Source organism: Neodiprion pinetum, chromosome 1, assembly GCF_021155775.2.
Source record: "Neodiprion pinetum isolate iyNeoPine1 chromosome 1, iyNeoPine1.2, whole genome shotgun sequence".
Taxonomy (NCBI): Eukaryota; Metazoa; Arthropoda; class Insecta; order Hymenoptera; family Diprionidae; genus Neodiprion; species Neodiprion pinetum.
In genome coordinates, this window is record NC_060232.1 from 27834456 (window position 1) to 27853334 (window position 18879).

General features: G+C 41.7%; 1 protein-coding gene across 3 annotated transcripts in view; it reads right to left on the reverse strand.

Moving 5' to 3' along the window:
* Window positions 1-18879, reverse strand: part of LOC124214445 (uncharacterized) — a 92863-nt gene that overhangs the window by 32659 nt on the left and 41325 nt on the right. For 2 of the 3 annotated variants that reach the window (XM_069136776.1, XM_069136774.1), the window contains exon 2: window positions 11795-11924. The exons of the other annotated variant lie outside the window; for it this stretch is intronic. The gene's annotated coding sequence lies outside the window, so the exon portion shown is untranslated. The remainder of the gene's footprint in view (window positions 1-11794; window positions 11925-18879) is intronic. 3 annotated transcript variants of the gene reach the window in all.

Genomic DNA, 18879 nt, shown 5'->3' on the forward strand with positions numbered 1-18879 from the left:
CAGAGTATACCTCGGTAAAAAGTGTGTTCGCAAAATAATATGTAATATATCTTACCGGGTCGAAGACAGAAATATAAAGGTAGACGGCATAACTATACGTTATATTATATAACTATATGTATATATCTATAGGCATGTGTCGATACGTGAGAAATTTTCTTCCCTTGAATGAGAAGTTTTGTTGAACTTTTGCGTCGTCTTAAAGATGAATGGGCCCCAACGTTCGGAGAAGAGAAAAAAGGGTTGAAAAAATCTTCAATAACGTTATTCGCGACAATAATACTAGACACGACTGAAAAAACATCCCTACTACGCGACAGAAATGAAACTGAAAATTTGAGAAATGGTTTCTTAATTAGAACCTTTTAAATTACCAAACTCTAGCGTTTTTCATCAAATTCCAATATTTTTCGACTCATTTTCTTCTCTGACCGGATTCCCGTAAATTGATTCAGAAACATTCAACGAATCTTTACATTCCAGTTATGATTATAACGCGCAAATGCAATTTACTGTTGACGAACATTTGCTGTACCATACTGACTAAAATCTATTGTTACGAACTCGAAGATAACTATTTGTAATGAAAAGAAATTTCATTCCCTAAAACATAAGAATCGGTTGAAAACCATCGGAATTTCATCATTATAGATCCTTATCCAAAATTGTTAACATTTTAGCTTGCGGTGTTCGAATCGCCCCAGAATCACTTCTATTAAACAGAAAAGATGTTATTTAATTCGCATTCACCATCCGATTAGCGTGTAAATAACATTGCCACAGATTTATTTTACACGGCAATCTTCTTTTCTTTTCCTAACAACTTTTGATTCCGACGATGAGTAGGTACCATTCATTCTCAATTTCGACCGTGCCTGCAATCGCCATATTATATCTCCCCTCGTCGATCCTTTAGAACTTACTATAGTTGTGTTAGAGCTGTTAAAGCGTCCGACTGTATACGTGTACGTGTGTGAGTATAACCTGCGCCGAAACAGGGCGGAGAGATCTAACTCATTACGCATATCATCATCATGATCGTCATATCTCTTTATCTCTTTTCCTCGTCGAGCACATCGTTCAATTAAATTTATGGACTTTTCAAGAATTCACTCGACAGAGATCGGCGTGTGTGTGTCCTGTGTGTATGCACGCGTACATACATACGTATATAACAAACTTTTCACAAAGCCTGGTCGGCGGTGACGGCACGCTGAGGAAGGGTGAACCTCCACCATCCCGACCTTCGTTCCTTCTTACACACTGTACCTAGTGTCCCTGCGGTATACGTACACCCATACCTCATACCTACTCGTAAAACCACTTTTCACCCCGCGCCGCGAAGCGAAAGAGAAAACAATACCAGCTCTTCCAATCCCTAAAGCCCTTGGCCATACGCTCCTACGGACGGACATCTGCGGTAGGGTTACAAGCTACTCAACTTTATACGTATACATCAGCCAATGCCCGCTTACAATTAGTGCAATATTCATACTCTGCGCAAGTATTACATAATTAATCATGTCGGCGGTAGTGACAGCTGGTAATTGAAAATCGTAGATATGTATCGGATCGGAAGAGATGACACAATTAGAGACTCTTCGAAATGATCGGATCGTCCTTTATTTGAACAAAAAGAAAAAAAAAAATGAATAAATAATTCCAAGCATCGAAGGCGTCGAGTAACTGGTTTTAGAAATAGGTGTGCACAGCGGGGTTGTACATAGACGTGGCGACGACAGGCGGGGTTAAACAAAATTGATTCCCGCGTTCGTCGTGCGAATATCGTCGAACGAGCAATTCGTGCATTCCCAAGGGGCGACACGTCCGAAGCTGTATGTGCTAGAGGTACTTCTTTCAGTATTCTCCAAGCTCGCAGAGACCCCTGCTCGCGACGTACGTTTCTCCGTGGTTGCTATCTCTGGGCGTTGAATTCGATATTTCACACTCCCGCCCCCGACTTATCGCCGTTGCAGCATAAAGAGGCGCGCACAGCCCTGCCGGGTGGTTCGGATATCCAGACGATCAATTATCACCGTTCGTGTGTTTGAGATTACGCACGTATAGCCACGCGGATAAGCGTTTGACGAGTTTAGACCAAATGCAGGGGGTGAAGAAAATAGAAGAAAGTTCTGTTTCCGAAGTTGTTTGTGGCGTATGTTTAAATACATGCTATACCTATATATTACGTTCGACCGCCATGTGGCTCTGCTCAAACTTTGTAGAAGAAGCTGGTCGAGTTACATTTCGGAGCGTGCGTCAGCGGCAACAGCACGAGCTTTTTAAGTTGAAGTTCAAGCTGTCTGTGGACGGTTGTTGTACGCATACGCGATGCGTACGGGTATCGTATGAAAGAAGGGAGGAAAGAAAGAAAAAGAAATGATAACGATATGCAGCAGCGATCCGCACTTCGTAAATCAGTGTTTACGTAAATAGTTTACCTCGTAAAGAAGGAAGGAAAGGGTATGAAAGGAAAAAGCGAAAAACAAAAAATCTATTTAGTTTACGACGTCGCATAGACAGGGGCGTCAGATCCTCCTCGGCTAGCCTCGCCGCGTATCATTTATGATATCTTTGTGCAAACACATAAAATCTTACGAGTTTCTACCACCCACTAGGCGGCTAGCTGGAGAAATCAGGTTTGTTTATACAGGGATTATTAGAAAAGTTATTAGCAATAAAACCAGCAATATTGTGTTTACTTGGGATTTGTTCTAACAGACGTTTCCTAACGCGCTTCTTTCTTTCTTTCTCTCTCTCTCATTATTGTATATGTATATAGGTATACGTTCGTCGTTACTAACGACTTTAATGCTTATATAAACCGTCTCGCAAAATTTTTCATTGCGTTTTTTTTTTTTTTTACATCATTCCTTCACTTGCTTGCCTCACGAAATTTTTGCAATTTATATATATATATATATGTAAAATACCGATATAGTGCGATTATAACTTTCATCGCTCGTTCGAAACAACAAAAAACTGAATCACTCATTACTGAAAAGAAATATGTGTAATAACAGAATTTTTTGCATCCACGCGCACTAATTTTTCTTTTTCTCAGCCTTCCTCGGATTTCCCCGCTCGATTAAAGTCTGGGAAACCGTGCAGCATATACAAAAGAACTTGAGCCTGCGGACGAATCTCATTCTTTTTATCATTCATTCCTAATTGCCTACCCACATATTGTCAGAAACTGCGAAGCTCCGGGAAGAAATTGAGCGTAATTCAAGCTTTTGACGTAGGTATAATACGGCGAATAAAGTCGACTGCGTTGAGGATATTGAATATCGCTAAAGTTAGGAGAACAGTATTGCAGGGGAAGATTTTGTAAAAAGAAGATATATCGTATAATATTAAGAAACTGAAAGGACACGCGCACGAGATTCGTATGTAACATGAATGTACCTTAATTCAAAGATACATTCTCAATCGACGAATTATCGTTAAATTATAGTTACGCCGCTTTCATAAAGTGAAAAATAAATAAATACGCCATAAAGGAGGAAGGGAAAATAATCGTAAATTCTTGTCATTTAATCGCAGGTTGCGGTCGCGGCGAAGCCCGGTTAATCTACCGCGGTTAAAAGCGGTAACTTATTGTATAATTTATTCCAGAAGACAGGTCTCGAACAACTTTCAGCCAATGAAATTCGAATAAAACGAAATGACTCACCACCACCGGCGCGTAGCGTCTCGCATCAAAGGTACGGGGATATCCATACTCCATAGAGCACGGAGCACGCACGGATTCTTGGCTCTCCGCAGGACGAGCAACGCGGTTCTTGGCCAACAAGACCGGAGAAAAGAAATAGATACGCGGTATATATTTACTCGCTTCTCTTACGTACACGTATGTAGACACGGATATCACACATACGACATATACGTGCAGGCATGGATGTGGGAATCCGTATTGCAGAACGAGGCGCGATGTGTGCGCGTTGCGACCCGACCTCGCCGATGGAATTAACCGGGACATGAGCATCTTATACGCGAGGAGGCAGGAACAAGCCCCCGAGACACAGCCCTGTAATTACAGGAACCTTACGAACCTTGCCTATACTAAACCACGCCGTCTTGGCTCTGATTCGCTCGGAATTTTTGTTATATACGTATATATATTTTTTTTTTTTTTTTTTCATTTCATTCATTTTGTCTCAGCTTGTGTTGTTTCTTTCATTTTTTTTTTTTTTTACTTTTTCTTTGCCTCTCCTCTCTTCTTTTTTTCTCACTTTTAAAACCGCTCTCTTCAATCTTTTCCGCGTCGTTAAAGCACTGCCGCGAATTAACGACGCGCACGGATTAAAGGAAGAGCCGGGAGATGATTACAAAGAAAGGTAAGGGAGAAAAAAAAAAGCCACAGATAAATGGGAATAGAAAAACCGACGAAGGGGGGAAAAAAAACAAAAAACAACAAAAACAAAATTCACCGCCGAAATGAAGGAAATAAAAAATTCGAGTAAACCAGTACGAAGAATCAAACGATCGCAGCGGGAATCTATCCCCCTCCCCCTGCCTCTCTCTCGCTCTTTCACCCTTTGTTTTTCTTTTTTTTTTCTGTCCCTGGACCGCTTGGTCCGCAAACGAGCTCTTCGTACATGCACATTATACACACGCCTACAGCCGCTGTATAGAGAAAGAGTCCATTGTTTGTTCGGGCTCGAAAAATATACCGCGAACAAAAGACTACCGAAGTTCGCGGGTCCTGCAACAGGGCATGAATCCTACAGCGATTGAATAACGCCGTTATAATAAAAATAGCAAAAAATATAACGCGTTGGAAAATAACAAAAAGGATGGATAATCGTGACCCATTGCAAGTGCAGCAAAATCGAAGACTCGAAAGAAAACGAGACACGTGATAAAAACGACGTAATAACTAAACGACGACAAGGTCGGCCAGCTGAAAGAGCATATTACACGTAAATATACGTATGGTATGCATATAGGTGTGTATATATATATACACAATACACGGCATGCACTAAGCGATTTTACACCCTCGCGGCAGGTTTAACCGGAACGCGTGTAAGAAAAAAAAAAAAGGATAAAAGAAGTGCCCCCGTATCCTTTCCCCACCCCGATACGAGGAAAGCAATTGCAATTATCTCGTGGTTGAACTTGAGTCTTAATTCGCTTATCTCGACCACGTTCTCGTGAAAAGACGATGCAGAGAGTGGCGGGTGTGTATTATGTATATATATACACACACCTATGTGTACATATAGGTGTCTGTAATACTACGTATAAACCCACGCGCCAGACGTAAAAGAGAAAGAGAAAGAATTTCGACTAGAATGAAAAAAGACGGCTATAAAATAAACCACTGTGAGCGTGAGCTGTTTATATTTTATGTATAGCAGGAAAACGAGACTCGGAGGTTTCAGATAAAGGTTTTAGGAACGCAGCCAAATGACTAGTGCAGGGTTTAATTTTGCCGAGATTCGTTTCGGCCCTTCGCCTCTGGCTCTGGTTTTCACACACGTGTTTAAATTTCACGCTGCACTTTCACGAGCGGCAAAAATGGCTCCGAGGTGCAGTAACGCGGTTATACGACACCATCCCTACCTAGGCTCAAAGTTCAACCCGGACGGTATACCTGCATATTTCACGGCGGTCTCACAATCGTCGTCGTTCTTCGAAGCTTATTGTTGAAAAATGAGGGGAAGAAAAAGGAAAGTACGCAAAGGACGGGAAATTTCGAGAAAGAGAAAAGGAATTATCAAGGGTAAAAATATTTTTCCACAAGTCGTAATCGTCATCCTTAATATACCGCCTGCACCTTAAACCCTCAATCACAGAGATAAGATTCTGCACAGCGGGTGGCGCTTTTTTATAGCAACACAGTCCCGGCAATGTCATAACTACGTATTGCATACATATACACCGACACAATATATATTGTGTACCTTACTCGTAATGCTCATTTTATTATAAAACTCAAATACTCCCCTTTCGCGCAGCGGCGATGATTAAAATATTTTTTAATTATTTTCTCACCCCTGACGTTTAAACAGCGTTGCGCTGGGGGAGCAACAAATAAAAAAAAAAAAAAAAAAGGATGATAAAGACGCAACCATCCCGCTAAAATAGTACATAATCCTGTAGCTCGTAAAAATTATCATCTCATAAAGGAGCCGGTTGAATGCATTAGCTCGTAAATTACACATCTCCTCAGCGTTTTGTATATATAATATACGTCTACGTGCGTACCTATACCTCCTGCATCGCAACGGGAATCGTGTATACCTAACGCGTGAAGAAGATACGCGGTTTCCGCAAGTATCTCTATGAGTAACGATCGGTATAACCCTGTGACCGTTGTACGCGGTATGCGAAATACCGACGCCCTCCTGACTATGCTCATGATTAAGGTATGTTACGGGATAAAAGGTCTCGACCCGAGATCGGTTAACAATTTCCGGTTAACTCATCGGTATTTTACCCACCACTCTTCATATGTATATTTTATGTATTTCTGTATACGTACCTAGGTATGTACATAGCTTGCTCTGCTAGGTCATTCAAAAATTTCGTTATTCACATTTCCCAAGAATCGATGCTGCGTTAGTCATACAGGGATGACTATCGTACGTGACACACACGTACACTTGTGCATATACGCATTACACACGCGCACGCACACTCGTCAAGATAAAGCATCTTTGTTAGAGTAAAATATTTGGAAGTACAGGGACAAAATAGACTAAACCTGCATTGCGTTGCATCGGTGGCGGCAACAGCGGATATTTACATACTTTATGTCGTGTCTTGTGTGGACGACGGAAGAGGAAGAAAAATATCAAATAGTTGAACTACTGCTGGTATAGCTGATAGCTTTATATGTATATGTATATCTAGTATACGGAAGCAGGAATGCGAAATATTTCTACGCTGTAAAATGAAACGGAATTCTGCAACGTATAATCGGACATTATGCACCCCCCCCCCGCACTCAGCCGAACTGTTATACCGCACGTATAACGTTATACCATATCCATTTTGACTCGGAGCGTTGAATTTTTGCGACATTTTGAAAAGTTTCGTCAGATTCCTTAAATTTCGTATTATACATATACACCTATGCGTATACATATATAATATGTAGGTATGCCTATGCATGTGGCAAACCGTTACACAAATGCCAAATATAATGACACGGAAATCAGGTGCTTGCGAGAGTTCTCAGGGTGTTTTAACCACGCTTTATTCCACGTAACGGTATACATACAACTGATGTGGGTATAGCCAAAACAATTGGACATTAAGTGAAATTTTAAGTCTCAGTCTCTTTATCGCTACGCGGTATATAGACAGGATTACAGTGGACAAAGGAGCCCCCGTTTCAGGTAATAACTGCGTGGTCTTTAAAACGTCAACGCTCAAAACTTCGTCCCGTAATCCTATTTAAGCTGTGGGGAAACGTTTAAGTCTATAACGCGGCTATATCTATAACCTTATCTCTCGCCTTGATTCTGGGTATACGTACTTGCGGTAAAACAATCACACGGAAACGTCGTTGATGAATAATGACGATATGCCCTGCCAAAAACTCTGTAATATTAAAGTGCAGGTAAGCTCCTGAGTAACAATCGTTTAAAAATCCACGCATCATCGTTCGCGTATCATATTTTCACTGTATTGTAAGCGCTAAATCGTTTTTTCCATTTGTTAACCGCCCCCCTTTTTCGTCGTCCGATGCCATGCAGCGTATTTCTACAAATTGCGTAATCGAGAAAAGAAGCCGGTGACATCCGGCGTGACGAGGGTTTAATCGATGGTCGTCCCTTCCGCACACACATATATGTATATCGGAATACAACCGAACGTATGGGTTTTACGACCACATATCCACGCGTTAGACGTCCGCTCCATATACGTTGGCATAAGTATAGGTGATAAAATAAGAGTAAGGATTGGGTACAGCGAGTCGGCTCGTTGCAAGCACCATATGTCCGGCCGGCGATACCGTCTCGGGTATTTCCTGTCGATCGATCCAACTTTACACCCCGATGCGCGTAAATTACACGGGAAATTAAGAAACGCGATACCCGTATAGTCACATAATATTACAATGCAATAAGGCGTCGAACTCGGTGTCACCGACGTCATTCGACCGAGTCCCTCCTTGTATAATAAAGGAAAGCTGGTGTATGGGTACTGAGGTGGCACATTTTTTAACTTTTTTATTTATTTCTCTCAAGTGCTGATCGAAAAATTTGCGACAAATATTCAAATAAAGAAATTATCGTAGCACCTGGAGGAGATAGGAAAATATTTAGCGGTCGCTACCGATTATTGACATCTCCTTATAATGTCCTTATTTTGTTTTCAGCACTGATATTTATGAACAATGATTAATTGGACCGCGGTACGAAAAATATAAACTAATATAACGTGAAAGTCCGTATGTTGTACACATAAAAATGAATAAAAAAGATTTTAACAATCGTTAACGATCTCGAAATATTTTCCTACCGCCTCCAGGTTTTGCGACAATGTTTTTTCAATATTAGTCACAAATCTTCCGAGTAGCACCGTAAAAAAACAAAAGTTAAAGAACGAGCCGCCCGAATCAGTACATTGCGGGTCACAAATTTCCACTGTAAAAAATTGATCAAAATCGGCTGGTGTGGACTACTGTAGAACAATATTGAACTCGGAGGTCAGATAGTGTTGTATCGACAACGAATAGTGTTAGATTGACACGGAATGATGATGGTAAACTCCTTAATAAAATGATATAATGAAACACGGTGACGTGCGGTGTAGAATGGTCGGTAAATGCGGAAGAACGGGACGTCGTTGCGTTAAGATGGTGAGTTTAGTGCCGGTGGGTTTTCATACGGCAGCTGGATCAATAAATAGATTGGTTTTCGTTGTGGCTGGTAATTAGGTGGATGGCGAGCCGAATACTATGAAACGTTACGAAGAAAGCATTTTAACGAAGTAATCGGTTCGGACCACGTATCGACAAGCAATTAAGCACCGTACACGTGCACGTATTACACCCATATAACCCATGGACGGATTTGGTTTTGTCGAACCAATTCCGCTCGATCCTGCAGCTGAAATCAAACTCTCTTTCTCTCAATTTCTCACACGACGTGTAACGAAAAAATGCGGCAATTTTCCACGCGATTTGTAATTTCCGTATCATTCGAAAATACAAATTCTCGATAAACGATCTATTTTTTAAACTCGAAAAAGTGAACTCTGCCTGCTCCTCGATCATTTTGCCTAGATAACGCGTCTGCGGTGAGAGAATATTACACAGTATTATTTGAAAAACGGTAACGAGGTCGATTGGAGAATTCCCACCCGGATTTTATCTCGTTTTGTCTGATTTGTTGGACGGCATGACAAGGTTTTCGTTCCGTATATTTCATCGTCGTCGTAAAAGCGTGAGATAGAACACATTTCCAAGTCGACAGCGAAGAAGCAAAAGTGTGTTATATTACACGTGTACGTGCGCACGTATACGCGTACCTGCGCACATCGGAACAGCGAGAAAAAAATACCATCAAGTATTTATATATACACAATATCGCTAGTTGCGCGCGTATATGTAATGATAAATATTTGAATAATATATACATACATATACATGTGTATTATACGCGCGTGTGCATACATATATAAATTGAAAAGAATCCACTCAAGAGAGGGATGAATCAGCGTATAGGAAGGAGCCTACAGGCTCTCGAATGCGGTTGATTTCAGTCATCACTACTATACGTAGGTATACCCTAATCGCGTTGGATGACGACGAGACTTGGGTACCTCGTCTCGTCTCGTCTCGCTGACTGGCTGTAATATATTGTATATTCTTCTTAATGTACGCATACATAACCACACGTGCCTGCAGTGCAAGTCCTGCAACTACGGGCGCGAAGAGGCCGACCCGAATCAGCCGGGTTCGACCCGACGCGACCCTGCAGCCAAGAAGAAGTGGAAGGAAAGGAGGAAACGAGGAAAGGCGAGGCGAGGCGAGGCGATGCTGGATGGCATGGCTGGCCGCCGTTTTCTATAGGGTGTTGACGTTATAAGTGCACCGTAACGCCGGTCAGAGGCGAAGCCTTGTTAGGCGCTGCATTCATCCGAAGAGAAAAAGCTCCTCTTGGTTTTTTTATTTTTTTTTTCCTGTCTCCCCCCCTCCTCTCCCCCTCGTTTTTATCACTCCTCTTATTTTTTCAACTCTCCTCGGGCAGCGCGGCATTCGAGACGCGCCGCATATCCAGCGAGCGCAGCCACGGAAATAGCGCGATTCAAACGGGGATGCCTGAACGGTCTCTGAATGGTGAATTAGGGGTCCCTTGTTCCAAAATTACCAAGCCGCACACCCGGTTTCGTTTAATTAATTGCTCTGACGAAACAACGACGTCCGATTCGCCCACTTTTGTGCTATACGCGGAGGGGTGGGGGGTTGAGGAAGGGGAAAAAAAAAAGACTCACCCCCGCTTTTGAGGATTGTATAGAAGGGGGCACGGGGCGTCCACTGCTCACCCAGCTTTTGCAGCACGACGCGACGTGTACGTGTGTACTTATTGTGCGGTACAAAACAAGTCTCTTCATTGTCGTACGCGTATGTAGGTATACATACGTACACATACGTTTTATACATATATATATATATATATATATATATACACAAGCAGGAGCGTGTGTAATCAAGTCGACCAAACTAAAAAAAAAAAAAAAAAAAAAATAAGCCCGCGCATTGCCGGCTCTGTATACGGTTTTGCGAATGCACGTTGTATCCACAATCAACGGCTGTTATAAAGTTTTACGGTAATTTAAGTAACACACAGAGTGCGGCTCGTCGTTGGAATACGAGAAATGAAAATATATATATATATATATTATATATATAATTTAGTAATGTACAGGAAAAAAAAACGTTGGAAAAAGTAGGAAGGGTTGGAAATGTAGTGGAAGCCGTTCTTGCGAGAAAATTATAATACTGAAAAGAGGAAGGGAGAGAGATAGAGAGAGAAAGAGAGTGGAAACCGCACTTAATGTATAATGTAACAATATGCATGCCCTACGAAGAAGCGCGTATATATTTATCATATACATGGGAGCTAGACGCGTTTGCATATATATATGCGTATGACGTGACGTGAATGAAAATTGGGCGATTGTACGACATCCTTTCATTACAGGTGTCTAATAATTCGCGTCACATTAAGTATACTGGAGATAAAAAAAAAATAAATAAAAAAAAAAAAAAAAAAAAAAACCTCGAATGTATGTCGATCCCTATATCTATAAAATACATAAAAGGTACGTTGTGATGTCTCAAATTTTAATACACACATCGCGAGATGGAAGAGAAAGAACGTTCTTCCCTGGTACGAGAGACCTCCTTGAGACCTGAGCCAAATTCAATTGAGCGAAAAAACTTTTTTCTCTTTCGTTTCATTCTCGATTTTTATGCGCGCGAGAAAACACACCGCATACATTGGGTATGACGGTGTGTTCCTTTTAGCGTGAAACTGAACCTCTTCGAACGAAACGAACGGGCGGGAAAAAACCTAAATCGAATAATATCTACAAGGTATACCGTGGCGTATCCTCGGGGCGGCGAGAGAGGTTGGATCCGAAGCAGACGAAGAAAAGAAGAAAGAAGAAATAGAAATAGAAATAAAAATAGAAATCGAAAAAGTAAGATGGAGAAAAGAAGCGGGCATTTTTCAACGAGAACGATTTCGCTGTCTTATTTTGCAACTGCGGTTATAGAACGGGAACTGTGGAAATCTTAATTTCAATTAGATGAGATTTCATTTACCTACAACACGCCGTGCCGTCGCTGCATGTTGTTCACGTCAAACTTCCCTCACTGCCGTTACGAACAATTTCGTGCTGCACCACAAGTTTCGAGTGAATCCGTAGAGGGTTGTGTTCTCCTCGAGTGAATCCTGCGTATTATAATAGAGGTACACGATAAGCAAACTAGGATCCTTGTCTGGACGATGTTAAATAATATTCACAAACTTCACCGAAATGCGGGAATCAACGTTAAAAATGGCATGATTCTTCAATATCGTTACAGGGTGTCATTTTCCGAAGAAGAAAACTTTTTAACGTTGATTAACAACGGAATAACATTTTTTTTGTTTTTTTTTTTTTTTTGCATCTCGGTACGAGGATAAAATAATACAATTCACAACTTCAGCTTCGCTCTACTCGTAACACCTAGTTTATTCATATTTTAACGATTTGTAAATCGGACCACCCTTTTCCCTCGACGTCTCGATTTTTTGCCGCAATTAAAAGATGTCGCGGTACTCTCTTTTTCTCTCACTTTCTTTCTGTATTTTTCTCCCCCGAGGGATGTGATGGGGAAACTTTCATACATATGCATGCACTTATAAACGTATATATATATATATATATATATGAATATTATTATACACGTATATTACATGTTGCCGCGAGGCGTCAAGTGTTCAAAAATTACGAGCAAGTTTTACTTATAATTTACTCTCGTATTTTTTGTCATCACGTTTTTCGCTTAAATTATCTCGAAATAATTCGAAACGGACAAAAAATTATACAAGGGTGAGTTTCCCCCCCCCCCCCCTCCCCTACTATTTTTTCTCCCTTTTTACGATCCTCACCGAGTACACAGAAGGCGAGAATACAGCTGCATATGCGTACATTATTTGTGTCTTAAAATTTCAATTTACGATGTAACATTTGAATAGAGATACACGTACAAGTTTATACACTGCCTTTTTCTTTCTTTACAATCTCAATCATCCCTAAATGCTATGAAATAAAAATTTTCAGAGGCAATAACGAATTATCAAACTAATTTATGTTCGGTACAATGATAATTAGTCGCGTAGAGCCGTCATGCTGAAGAAATAATCGAATTGAAAATACTGCTTGAATACGAAAAAGAGGGGGTGGGGGGTATCGAACCATATTGCTGCAGGAGCTGCACAGATGTTCGAACGTCAATTTAAACGCTATTTGAATGACGGGTGGGTGCTCGTAAAAGTGGGGCGCAGCAGGTATAGGGTAACGCATTTAAATCATTTACAGTATCTGTACCCATATAATATATGTATACACCTATACCGGTACCCTTTAACGCGTCAGGGTATCGGCGTACTTTATTTTTGTACATTAAAATGAGTACATTATAGACAGCAGCACTATAACCGAGTTACATGCTCATCGTTTGGCTACCGTGGCACAGAATGCGATACGGGTGGCGGGGGAGGGGGGTTGACGGACCTACAAACAATATACTACGCGATGTCCAACGCAACGTCGAAGACGAAGAGAAAGAGAGATATGGAAGGTAGGATAAAAAAAAAAAAAAATTTATATCTAAAAATTCAATTAACCCTCGTCATCGTGGATCGAGCGGTGGTCAACAGAGGGACCGGTTATCTCGGAGCAAAGCGTATTACCTATGCAAACGCATATGCAACTTTGTTCCTGCGGTAGTCAAGTCGGCATTCAAGAAAAGGGATAGAGGTGCGTGTGCCTAGTTGGATGTTTGTTGAATATTTCCATTACAATGTTGGATAACGAAATGAGAGGAAAAGCAAAACTGACGTACAATATTCTACAGGAGAATAACTTATCGAGAGACAAACTTGATACTGAAAAATAAATCTAGGACTAAAGGCTAACTGCAAAGAGATAACCCATGAAAATTGGAGGGGGGGGGGGGGGGGGGGGGTACAGCTTGGAAGGCTTAAAATCATACCTATCTCTAGGATTTCATTTTTTAAAGAAATTGAAAACAGAGCAATTTCAGTTTCAGGGTTTTATAATTTATAAAGTTGTAAAATGTTCTCGGAACTATAAATAATAAGGCCCTAAGAGTCTCATTGCTCCGTGTGTTTTCATTTTCTTAAGAAATAAACAAAAAAATAAAAAATAAAAACACTTAAAAATAGGTGTGGTTTTAGACCATCCAAACTGTAACCCTCCCGCCCCTTAAAAGCAAGAGCGAATCTCACCAGTCCGGATGAGATAAACACCGTTTGCGCACCGTAAACTCCGATCCCTACGTTCCGAAACTGCCAAATCGCTTTCCTACCGAAACTCCACCACCATGTGGGTACAGAGTACCGCGATACCAATCAATGGAGACTAAATAATCACAGGGCATTGTGGATGTGCGTGTTTAGATACGACGCGACGGGGCTGCGTTGCCCTCCTTATTTGCTCCGGGTATACACTCGCTCGCTCACTCGCTCACGGTACGCAACCTTCGTGCGAGTACGGGAACAGGAGCAGCTGACTGATCGTGAGAGAAGGAAGGAAGAAAGGACCCCGCATGCGATAACCTACGTGCGCATGGTTATCCCGGTAGTAAATTATATGCACCCGGCGCGTATCTCGCTCTCGAGAAGTTATACGAGATATATAGGTTTACTTTATCTCCGATTTATCCCGCAGGACGTGAAACAAGTGTATGGTAACCGGCGACTTGGTCATGATAATTTTATCACCGGACCTGTCCGCAGCCATTCAACATCCCTGCAGAGTCTGCTTTATTGATACTCTCTCGCTCAAGGGTTACGGTTCGATATTTCAACTTTCGGACCCGATTCATTTCCAATACCGAGGGTCACGCCTATCTACGTATGTACACATCCACCCCCTGCAGCAGCAGCTTTTCCTCCCGGCACTTGGCCGAATCGGGTATCTCGTACCTCCGGAAGGGTGAACGAGGCACACCGGATAACTCGGTACCTAAACACCCGTGTCGTCGTCGAGCCGAGTTTCTGGACTAAGCGAACTTTCGACGGCGCCGCATTTCAATCGGTAAAAGTAACAGGTTGTTCTATATTCGTGTATTTGTACGCTTATAATTTTCCGAACATTGCTTGGCTGTTGAAATCGCGTCTTACGCCGAGCGGGTCGGAAGAGGAGTACGTACGTTCACGATTACTGTTTGGCATTTCTACGATACCGAGCGAGCCGAAGTCGGAAATCAAACACCGCAGGAATTCCCCCGGCGTATATTTTATTCCTTACTTTTTTTCTTTTTTCTTTTTTTTTTTTCTCACCACAGCTGAACACGTTCGATAATATTCTCGTACACGCACGTACAGATTGCTGTATCGGGATAGACGTTGATTCGACGTAGGTATAACGTTCGAGTAGAACCTCGACATATTCCGATTGATGAATTTTGGACGAACGGAGAGGTCGTACCGGTACTTAGATATGCAAGCGATGCCGTTTGCTGTTGCAATTCAGAGTTCGGTGGACTTTCAACGATAAGCCCATTCGTCCAAAATAGGTCAATCCGCACCCCGTGCATGATATGGTTGGGGAGGTTGATGAGAAGTCTTTCATCGGGTTGCGAGAAAATGCGGGAAAAGAAGAGGATCACGATCGACGTTTGCAGCATCATGAAACACCGTTGGGGGATTGGCTTTGTCCTAGAAACATCATCCCGCTCTATCCATCACCAGCTTTGCTCTACTTTTCAGAATAACGCAGGGCGAAATACCATCTCCGTTATACATGTATCTGTATATGTATACGTGCGAAACAATGCAGACCTGTGCAATGTTTCGTTGCTCCTGTTTCTTTTCTACTTACTTGAAAACAGGGCTCTTTCAATTCAGGTTGTGTTTATGCATTTCCGTTCTATCGCAGTTACACGTTGCCCTTCGAGATAGTGATACAATGAATGCTTAATTCAAGCCAGTCTACAGATGTGTATAAAATAGTACAGAAATACCTTACGCGGGTAATTATAACGGATATTCTCTCCTGGCGGAAGCGCTTCTATCGCCTTTTATAGTAGAACCTGCAGTCTTGGAACAAACGATCTAGCACCGTGACACGAATTACGTTTCAATATGTAAATTTGGAACGAAGATGCTGTAAGATTGCAGAAAAGATATGAGCTAAGGAAGGGGGAAAAAATGCGTATCGACGTATCTAAAATCGAAGTCCGATTTCCAGTTTCTCTTCTACGTACATGTATCTTCTTTAGCCGACTCCACCCATCGACCACGTGTTTCAGGGTTGAGATAAAAAAAAAAAGAAAAAAAAAAAATGCCTCCCTCAACGTGAAAGGAAAAGTACTATGAAACAAAGTTATCGAACATTAACATGAAAGAAGGTCGAAGTGATGTTATTTAGTGAATGTCACGAGTTGGGGCGGACGAAAAGAGGGCGACTAAACGAATTCCTTCGTCTCTCCCGGTTCGCTACGCGCGCGCTAAAATTCTTTCTACTAACGCAGAGGCAACGGTAGCGAGAGAAAGACCGTTGTACCAAAATATAGGGATGTCGGACTCCGCCTCCGCAGACGCATATGGGTTACTACGGAGATATAAGAAGACTGCACGAAGTGCGACGACAGGGTAAATCAATAAAGAGTTATCAGGAAGCGGCGTTGCAGCTGACGCGGGGGAAACATTCGTCGGCGATGGTTAAACGAGGGAAAAGCCACGCTTCTTTTTTTTTCCTTTTTCACCCTTTGTCTTCATATTTTTTCATTTCAACCCCTGCAGCATTTTCTAGGGTGCGTCAATGCCGAACGCAACGCGTTCCCACCCGCCGAACGATAATGGACTAATCCTCGGGAATCGGTGTTAATATTAACGGACCCGAGATCTTAACAATGGGGGTTGGAGGGATCACCGCGTACGCGTTTAAAATACGAACGTTTGTCAAATCGGATAATTGTCAGATAGAGTCGCGATATATCGTTCGTGTCTAGACTTTCTGCGTATAGAAAACTGCCGTCGTGCCTACGTCCCAAAACGAATGGGAAATCGGTTGCCCGGCATATCCCACTGGAAACCCCGTTGAGTCCCCCCCTCTTTTTTTTTACGACGTGTTGTCGCCTCGCTGATATCGTGCTTGCTGAGATCTCGACGCGATTTTCGAATCATCTGAACATCGAATCGGTATGCTGACAATCGCGATGCAGATTTCAAACAATTTTTCATTCGTGAATATTTGCGGTACGTAGATTGAAAAAAAAAAAAAAGAAAAACAAATAACGAAAAGAAAAGAAAGACATAAAAAATCTGCAACGTCTGCAGATTTTCGATGCTTAGCGCAAATTTTCTCTGCGAGTGTTGTTAAATATTTATGCATGTATGTATACATGTATGCAGTATGTATGTACCAATTTTTATGATATATTGCAGACACCGTTCGGAGAAGATGTCGTATCCCTCTGTTGCAGCGCTGAAGGCGAGATTGGGATGAGAATAAAAAAAGAAAGCAAGAAAGTTGTTGGTTAGGGTCGTAAAAGAAGAGAGGTTTAAATTTTTAACGATTTCCTACAAATTTTTCAGAACTCTTATGCGGCATCTGTCTTCGGCGGGCACGCGAGGAGTTTCACGGCTATCGTCGACAGTAAAAGGGGGATTTAAGGGAGCTTTCCAATGTGAAATTTTCAAAAAATCGATTTTTTTTTTTTTGCTTTATCGAATAGTATACACTCTTCCGAATATTCCCTGAAATTTTCATGCCGAAATTCAGATTATTTCGGTTACTGTACAGCATTTCTTGGTAGAAGGCAACGGAGCGCTACAGCTGCCGCGTCGGCCGTCTGCCCGTGCGACTGTTATTTCTATTGTCTCGTTCCTACCTGCACGTACATGAACTTGGCTCGCCAATTGTCGAAAATGTGAATTCGGACTATTGCATAATTTGCCGTTAATTAGTCGTAAATTAGTCGCGCAATTTATTTTTTTGTCGCACTCAATTTTGAAAAAAAAAAAACGGATGGCGTGCTAACTTTTCAAAAACTTAGCGCGCCATCCACCAAAATAACGCACAGCGAGCATCATTCGTAATTCTGACTTGGTTGATAATTTGCCAGAAATAAGCCGCAAATTAGTCGTCGAACTTTTGTTTTTGTCGCACTCAATTTTCAAAAACAAAAGCGGATGGCGTTCTGATTTTTCAAGAATTTAGCCCGCCAACTACCAAAATAACGCACAGCGAGCACCATGAGTGATTCTGATTAGGTTGATAATTTGCCGCAAATAAGCCGCAAATTAGTCGTCGAATTTTTGTTTTTGTCGCACTCAATTTTCAAATACAAAACCGGATGTCTTTAGAATTTAGCACGCCATCCGCTTTTTTTTTTTTAATTGGGTGCGACAAAATAATAAGGCGTGACTAATTTCCGGCTAATTGACGGCAAATTATGCAATAGTCCGATTTCATATTTTCGATAATTAGCGAGCCAAGTTCATGTACGTCCTACCTGCTCGTCGTTCAGTTCGATTTCGACATTCAAAATGGATAGATGTACGAAAGAGGAATGTGCGTGGCAGGATAGAAAAGGCTCGAGAAGCGGACATCCGCGAAATAGACGAAAAAGATCCGGTGGTTTCAAGGGAACAAATCGACACGATATCGAAACGAATCTAACGTTTGCGAGCACTTCGGCAGCAAAAATCTTGAAAAAGAGTCCAGAGTTTGAAGTCCGAATCGATCAAACGTTTAGCTACGTGATTTTGGAGTTCTTTTTGGTTTTCGGCGCTCTTCAGGAACTGTTGAAGTGCAAAAAGTGTAATAGCGACGTGAAGTTTTTTAAAAAATCGATTCGCGGATTGGGCTTTAAAATTTGTGTTCAGTGTTCGTGTCCAGATCCGGCCGAGATAGATTCTTGTCCTTTGATAAAAAATGCTTATGAAATCAATCGTCGTTTCTGCTTTGTCATGCGATTGGTCGGCATCGGCATAAATGGCATTAGAAATTTTATCGCCTTGATGGATTTAACTGCAAACTTCAATAATAACACCTATTATGGAATCGTAAAAATCCTGCAGATTGCAGCGAAATCAATATACGAGGCCGTCGTGAAAAAAGCAGGTACCGAAGAGAAGGAAAAAACTTTGGAAGCAGAAAATCGGGGCG